Genomic DNA, 8,761 nt, shown 5'->3' with positions numbered 1-8,761 from the left:
GCGCCCTCTACCGCTCGCGGCCCGGACCAGGGCGTAGAGGCCGCCGCCGCTGCTCGTCCAGCCTGTGCCGGGAGGACAGGGAGCCTCGCTGAGAAGCCCGCCTCCCGCGCCCCATGATCACCACGCTGTTAACGAAAACGGGGAAAAAACAACAACACACTATCACTCTGCCAGGTTTTCAGTTAAGGTTCCTGAAACACGCTAAGTGGCTTTCCCCCCCTCCCCCAAAAAGCTTATTGGAACATGTGCAGGGTGCTGCTCTCCCCGGAACTACACTAAACCAGGTTTTGGACTTGTGGCTGCAAGCCTATTTATACTTGGGAGTGAGATAGTCCAGGGAATAAAGCTGATCTGCACGGTTGTTGTTTTTTACACAACAGGAGGGTAGGAGGGTTTATTGGTTTCTGATTTTTTTCTTGTTTTTATTATGTATTTTGTATTCCTATCTCTACTTTCCAGTGAACGCGGTAAGCATACATGGGTTGTAAAAGCAAAGGAGTTTCCAGTCACTGTGTACAACTTCCAGGTAAGTCTGTGTCTAAGGTGAGGTTCCTTTTTAGGAATGTCCTGTCATTTTGGCTCAGATCTTCAACTCAGCCATATGGCTCTTGGGCCAACCACTACTACTAAGCCTACCCTACTTGGTAGGTTTGTTGTGAAAACACCAAGCAGGTGCTTAAGCGGATGATAGATCCATGTACACTGCCTTGAATTCCTTGCAGAAAAAGCGAGATATAAATGTGGTAAATAAAATTATCTCTATTTGGTACAGTGGTACCTCAGTTCTCGGTTTCGGAAGACCGTTCGAGTTCCAAAACGTTCGAGAACTGAAAACTCAATGCGGAAGCCTCAATTCAATTGAGAAAATTGAAAAACATGCAGCGGAAGCTGTTCGACTTCCAAGGCGAGTTCAGAAACAGAAGCATTTTAAAGACTTCCGGTCAGCGCCAGCAACTGTAATGGCGGATTTCCTCCGATCTCCGGAGGAAATCTGCTTCGTGGAGCTGGGGTTCTACCGCTACGGTGAAGCGGGGACCCGAAAAAAATCACAGGCGGGGAAGCCTGTGAACTGAAGGCTCGGCGGGCTCCATTTGCGTCCCCCCCCCCGCTGCAAAGGAGCCTTTTTAAAGGCTCCGGAACATACCGGGGGTGAGCGGCGCGGAGCTGAGAGCTGTTTACCCGTCTCCGCGAAGCGAAGCCGCATGCCATGGTTGGAGAGCGCTGACTTCTTCCTTTGAAATTTGGACTAAAAGTAACAACCCGTGAGTATTACGGAAATTGGACATTAAAAATCACCCCTTTTTGATTCGGCACGAGCGGGGAAGGCGTAAAGAGGAAGTCTGTCTCCCCCTTTTGTAAACATTTTAAAGCAAGGACTAGATAACTAAGGTTGAAAAAAAACATTTTCTTCGTGGGAAGTTAAAAGTAACTAATTTCACGTTTTGGCAGTATAAGTGAATGTGCTGGAGGATAAGAATTAATTTTGAAAGTGGATTGATACCCCTCCCCCAGGACCTGGGAGCGATCCGCGAGGGAGCCTGTTGGAGAGATTTAAAAGACTTTGACAGCTGTCAAATTAGCTGTCAAAACTGAGAGGGAAAAAAGAGAGAGAACTTTGTTTCCATTGCCTCGGCTGGTTATATTGGTTACATATAGGTAACAAATTGTCGAAAACCAAGGAAAATAAAGGACTTTTGGATTTACAACTGGAAGGAATACTAAGTAACCAGCACTCCCCTAGAGGGGGCTCTGGGACATTACAGAATGGCTGTAAGTGGAAAAATACAGACGGCACTCGAGAAGATATTTCGAAGCCTGGGAAAACTTCATGAACAAAGCATTGTTTTGGCTAAAAATGTCATAATATTGAATGAAAAAGCAAACAAACCTGTGGAAATTGGAAGGGACTCAACTCAAGTCTCTGTACCAGAACAAAAAGACTGTGCCCTTGAACTAAAAACCCTTGCAGCTGAACAAGAAAAGGAACTTGAGAAATTTGAAGAAGCTACATATGACAACTTAGAGGGAAAGGAAGGAGGAGCTATAATGCAGCAGAGGATCAAAGAAAGAAGCAAAAAACAAGATTTGGATTACAATCATAAATATGGAGACCTGGCAGGCCAGAGGCCTGTAAAGATGGACTTAAAGGGAAAGATAAATTTGACCAAAGTGGAAGTAGGAGTTTTTGGGACATTTGGTCTTAAAAGAAGTAAAAAACAAGATTTGGATTACAATTTTAAATATGGTGGCCTGGCAGGAAGAAGTATGGACCTTATGGGGACAGAGCTTCTCCGAGATCTGGCGTTTAACATAAAGGACTATCAGAAAAACCGGCAGAGAGGAAAGGAAAGAGATTTAAGGGCCTCGGATGTGAGATCACCAGGCTGATACCAGATGGATTGATGGACATTGGTTGGGGATTGAAACCGGGAAAAGTGGGGAGTGGGGTTTTGGGTATCCAAAGGCGGTATAAATATATTCTTTTTTGTAAATAATCTGTTTTGCTATTTTAGATTAAAATGGGCAAATCGTGAAATGGAATTGGGGTCGACTTTAGAAAAAGGTATTAAGAATAAGATTTGATGTATCAAGATTGAGATTTATGTCAAAATTGGTTAAACAAAAGGATTTAAATATAATAAGGTAAAATTTGGGGATAGGAACTTGTTGAACTAAAAACTGAATTGGAATACAAGAAGAGGAGATGTGGGGAAGTCAAGGAAAAATGTTAATGAAAGATATGTGTTTGCTTTTGGGTTTTTTTTTGTGTGTGTGTGTTTTGTTTTTTTTGTTTTTTCTTAAATTTTTTTGAAAACTTCAATAAATATTTTATGAAGAAAAAAAAAAGAAACAGAAGCATTTATTTCTGGGTTTTCGGCGTTTGGTTGGGTTACGAAACATTTGTCAACAGAGACGTTCAAGAACTGAGGTACCACTGTATGTAACTTGTTCAGTGTTCTGATGCCTGCAACCTAAGAACTGGCTGATAAATTCAGATCAATACAGAAGATTCATAGAATTGTAAAGTTGCAAGGGACCCTGAGGGCCTTGTAGTCCAACACCCTGCAATGAAGGAATCTCAACTAAAGCATCCACAGCAGATGCCCATCCAACCCCTACTTAAACACCTCCAAGGAAGGAGAGTATCACCACCTGGGGGAGTTGGTTCCAATGTCGAACAGCTCTTGCAGAAAATTCTTCCTGATGTTTAGTCAGCATCTCCTTTCTTGTAACCTGCATCCATTGGTTCAGGTCCTAAACTCTAGAGCAGGAGAAAACAAGCTTGCTACATCTTCCATGAGACAGCCCTTTAGATATTTGAAGATGGCTATCATTATCTCCTCTCAGTCTTTTCTTATCCAGGCCCTTATTCAGTTCTTCCTCAGTTCAGTACTTAAGGCTGGCGAGTCACAGAAATTTAATTGCCATTTTGACAGTCCATTTTTATCCATGTTTATTGGGAAGCAAGGTATGCAGAGGATTGCATCCCTCAGAGTACAAGAGCCTCCTGTCAAAGTATGAAATGGGCATCTGGGCCTACTTCTGAACCTAAAGCCTTGGGCAGGTTTCACCAACCTGGTCCCCTCCAGATGTTTTGGACTACAGTACAACTCCTCTGTTCCAGCCAGCCCCTAGGCAATTTAAAAGATGGAAATCAATTAAAGAGAAGCATACAGCAGGCTCAAGTTAACCTTCATGCCCTGCTTTTGTGAACTTTTCAGAAACATCTGTCTAGTTACTGTTAGAAACAGGATGCTAACTAAATGGCCGCTCTGTTCGAGACAGCTGGGCTGTCATATTTTGAAGATTTTATACAGCCTCTGTTTTAGGCTAGCCCCTCCTTTATAAAATTCCCGGTCTTCTCTGATCTCTACCAGCAAGTTCCCAGAACAAACATTTCTAAGGCTATGTCTTGGAGCTATTAGGATAAGAAAGGATTTCCAGTGTATAAACTGGGTTCATTGTAGAGAAGACAATAATTAAATTTCAAAGACAAATAGAGAACCACAGAGCCTAACTTTATATAAAAATTAAAAAATGATTGCATTCCTTGCATGCACCATTATTTATTTCTGATAAATACTAGTGTTAAGCAGCATTGTCCATTTTTTTGTGTGGGGAGGCAGAAGGCATGATTATTTCAAAACACCGCAGCAAAGGTGCACTTCTAATCCTGCCTGTTTTCTTTGAATTTTATATATGTTCCTCTGTATGCCTGCACCACTCTCATTCCATGCATGGAAAATTCATTCAACTAGAATCAGGAAACAGAAATGCTCTTAGAGCCTTTACCCCTTGTTAGTGCATTTTTGTGTGTACTTCCCCCTTTGGAAGAGTAAGACGCAGCCAACTGATAATTCAAATAAAGAAATCACAACCCTCTTGAAGCTGGAAATGGGAGGTCTTAATTCAAAGCATCTGGACAGGAAGGGACAAACCAAAAATCTGGCACATTTCCCTTTTCTTTCTGAAATATTGCCAATATCCTAGTAATAAAGAGTAAGGCCTGTGGAAGAAAGCACTAGATTAGGCTCCACTGATTAAAAATCACCCGCCGGTCTATTATAATTGAGATATATATATTTGAATACAATTCTAGCAGCTTTTCCCTTCTATGGTTTTAAGGATGATATTTTCTGAACTCTATAAATTATTTCAATATGCTGTTTGTCTTCTGAGCATATATAGAGTTTTACTCCAAGGAGAACAGGTCTTTCAAAACAGAGGTCCTGCTGACATGCTCCTTTGTGAAGAGAATCATGTAGCAACAACCAGTGCCTTTTTCCCTAAAAAATGTTTAGGGGTACTCTCATTTTGACTCAAGAAAACCACCATTTTATAGTTCAGATCAGGAAACATAAATACAGTAAATGGACAAAAGAACAAAGATTCACAAAATGTTTAGGGGTATGCGTACCCCTGCATTTCCCCAGAAAAAAACACTGGCAACAACCCATTTATGAAGCCCATCAGGGGGCTACTCAGTTGTGTCCATCATTTTTTTAAAGGGGTTTTAAAAAACACATTATCCTGATAATTTGCTTTGCTGCATCAGCATTTATATGTGCCAACAAATCACTGTCATAATCTTCCATCTTAAGAGTAGTGCCAAAGTTATGTTTGGACATAAGACATGTTCAAGCATGATGCCCCCATGCCAATAATAGCCAATGTGGGTACAAATGAAGGAACTAGAGGTGTGCATGTCACAATATGCTTGGGGTCACCCGTGACAGAGTCTTGCATCCAAAGCAAACAAAGCAGGTACCTTCAACCTTTACGGATCCACGACCCACTTTAAACCCATATATTTGTACAGTGGTAGGGCTCCAGTTGCAACCCACCTTAGGTCAAGCTGCAACCCACTAATGTGTTCTGACCCACCAGATGAAGACCAGTGTCACAGAGGACATTCTCCTGAAGGTGAATGTATGCTTTGGGAAGCCAGGAAGATTGTTGTTATGGCCTGGCTTGGCTTTCGTATTATCAGTGGTAACAGCACATACTGTCATTCTGAAAGCACAGTTGCATAACTCGGTACGCAACATGCATAATAAATCAAGCCCTATAAAAGCACATTTGCAATTAACAGCTTGACTTTCTGTTTTGGGGTGTGTGTTGCACCTTCTAATCAGGAAAACTAGATGGCAAAGACTTGGCAGTGGCTGTAAAATTATAGTTGGTTAACAACCCTACTTTCAATCTACTGTAAGGACACCAACACCTCCCCCCCCCCATATTGCAATTAAAAATTATAGTGTGTTTTTAAAAAAATATAAACTCTACAATATATTAAAACAGATTATGCAAAGATGCATGACTTACATAGTATTGAATGGAGTTTGGTCCTGGGGACTTCCGGTTAGCGCCGGCGCTTAATGGCGGATCTCAACCGGAGCTCCGGGAGAGATCTGCTTCGTGGGTTCGGGTCCTGTCAGCTACGGCGAAGCGGGGACCCCTAAAAATCACAGGCGCGTTGCCTGTGAACTGGAGACTCGGCGGGCACCTTTGCGCCCCCCCGACGCTGCGAAATAGCCTTTTTAAAGGCTCCGGAGCAGCGGAGGGGTCTTGGAGCGGTGCTGAGAGTCGTCTTCACCCAGCCTGCGAAGCGAAGCCGCGTCGCCATTAGCGGAGAGCGCTGACTTCTTCCCGTGAAATTGGATTAAAAGAACAACTATCCGTGAGTAGGATTGACTGCTAAAGTAGAAATTGGACTCTAAAATTAAGAAATTGGGTACCGAGACGGATAAGCACTAAAAAGGAAGTCTGCTTTCCGTTCTGTAGCAAGATCAAAGCGAAAGGCACTCTAGCTGTAACTGCTTGAGAGGAAACTTGCGGGATTTAAGAAATCCACCACCAAAGCAAAGAACTCCCTCCCCCGAAGGCAGGAGGGGGGGGAAGAAGATTTTAAAAGTGTTTCCCTGCCAATTTAAAAGAATTGGATTAAGTATCGCTGCTCTTTAACCTGGGATCGGACTGCCGGAGAAAAGGAACCGGCTAAGGACTGTTGCTATAAGAAGCTAAAAAGTATCTCAAATTGACTTTGGTTACTTCCAATTTGAAACACTGTTTCTGTGGTATTACAAAGTTACTTACAGGACACTATTGACTGGGATCCCCTTGAAAAAGGAAAGAAAAATTGAAAGGGACTAGGAAACTTTTATTCCTTCTTTTTTGAAGAGTGTGGGATTACTTTGAGAAGCATAGAACTGACTCTACGCCCCCTAGAGGACCTACAAATTGTTTTCAGCAACAAGTGGAGTTTAAAATTTGAGAACTTTGTTTGTGAGTTTCAAAGTCTGGGAATGACCTTGACTAAAAGACTTTGTTATGGCAGATGGTAAAGAGAAAGGGGAGTTACAAGAAACAACCTTGAGATCTGGCAGACAATACAAAATTGACACTTACATGCAAAGAAGGGCTTCTGTAACAGGAGCCTCTGGAACTATAGTGGCTGCAAAGCCAAAAGTGAAAGCAATGTCTACAGAAGAATCATTTGCTAAGGTATTGGAGAAGATAAATGACTCTTTGGAGGAACTAAAATAGCAAGGTGCGGAGACTAAATTGCAAGTTGCTGAAACTAAAGTACAAGTTGCTGAAACAAATAAAAAAATTGAAGAAATCTCTGGGAAAATTGACCTAAATACTAAAAGTATAACTGACCTAGGGAATAAAGTGAACTCAAATGCAGAAGCAATTGGGAAATTATTGGAAGATTCATCTATAACACGAAAGATAGCCGAGGAAGCTAAGGAAATTGCAACTGCTGCGGAGGAAAAATTTCCACCAGTTTACAAGAAATTGGATGAATATGAACTGGCACTCTCTATGCAGGATATGCAACGCAAAGAGAGGAACCTGAGGATCAGACTTGTGCCGGAAAAGGAAGGAGAGAACTTGGTGGATGATTTGACAAAAGAATTTTCTGATTTTTGGAAGCAGGAGCTGAAGAAAGAGGATTTTAAGATAGAAAGTGCATTTAGATTGGGAATAAGACAGAAGAGAAATCGACCCAGAGATTGTCTTATTACCTTAAGATCAAAGGAGGAGCGAGATAAAATATTGAACCTGCACTACCAAACAGCCCTTCGAATTGAAGACTTTTTTATTGAGATCTTTAAAGACATCCCTAAGAGTATCTTGGACGCAAGAGGACATTATAAGGACCTGGTGACACTGCTGAAGAAGAACTACATACCATTCAGGTGGGAATTTCCCCAAGGCTTGTCTTTTAAATATAAGGGAAAGAAGAGAAGAATAAAGACTGTAAGTGATAAAGACAAGTTCTTGGGAGAACACGAAGAAGACCTACAGAAAGAGACATTTCCAGGACAAGGGCATCCATCACTGGACACGAACACGGTACCACCGACAGACGAGGAACAAAAACAGGGAGCTGTAGGAGGAAGGAGTAAATAATCCCATCATGGCTCTGCAACTTCTAACCTGGAATTGTAATGGCTTAAATATTCCCAGGAAGAGAAAAAGTATATTTCATGCCTTAAAGAAAGACCAATTGGACTTGATTTGCCTACAAGAGACCCACGTGACAAGAGCACACAGAAAATTATTAATAAATAAAAGACTGGGACAGGAATTTATATCTTCAGACAGAGTAAAAAAGAGAGGAGTGGTGATCTATGCAAAAGAAAAATTGCAACCGAAACAAATCTTTAAAGATGATCAAGGAAGATATTTGGCAATTGAAATTCAATCTCAAGGAGAGAAGTATTTGATAGTGGGAATCTATGCACCAAACGAAGGGAAAGCTGAATTTTTTAAGAAGTTGCATGAAATTTTGATGGACCATATGGATTACAACTTAATTTTGATGGGAGATATGAATGGAGTGGTTTCAACAAATATGGACAAGGCACAAAGACAGGTAATAACAAAAGATGGAAGACTACCAAAGACTTTTTTTGAAATGACTGACAATATGGACTTGATTGATATTTGGAGAACAAAACACCCATTAGAAAGAGAGGGAACCTTCTTTTCTGAAGCCAAAATGACATGGACAAGGATTGACCAAATCTGGGTGACTAGCAGTATGGCTCCGAACATAAAAAAAGTAGAAATCTGCCCAAAAACTTTCTCCGACCATAATGCTGTAAAGATGGTGATGAGGCAAACAACAACTGGTTCCTTCAGATGGAGAATGAATGACACCTTATTTAGAGACGAGGAGATCTGCAAGAAGGCCCAAAAAACCTTGAAAGACTATTTTGAAATCAACTTAAGGTCTGAAGTAGAAAAA

General features: G+C 41.4%; 1 long non-coding RNA gene across 1 annotated transcript in view; it reads left to right on the top strand.

The window, feature by feature from the left end:
* The first annotated feature begins 414 nt into the window (after positions 1 to 414).
* LOC310759189 overlaps positions 415 to 8,761 on the top strand; it is a 15,576-nt gene continuing 7,229 nt past the window's right edge. The window contains exon 1 of the long non-coding RNA XR_014546244.1: positions 415 to 526. This is a non-coding gene — a long non-coding RNA (uncharacterized lncRNA). The remainder of the gene's footprint in view (positions 527 to 8,761) is intronic.

Source organism: Podarcis filfolensis (genome assembly GCF_964270895.1).
Source record: "Podarcis filfolensis genome assembly, chromosome: 3".
In the NCBI taxonomy this organism is placed as follows: domain Eukaryota; kingdom Metazoa; phylum Chordata; class Lepidosauria; order Squamata; family Lacertidae; genus Podarcis; species Podarcis filfolensis.
The sequence above is the reverse complement of the archived record's forward strand: the minus strand, read 5'-3'. Positions and strand labels throughout refer to the sequence as shown.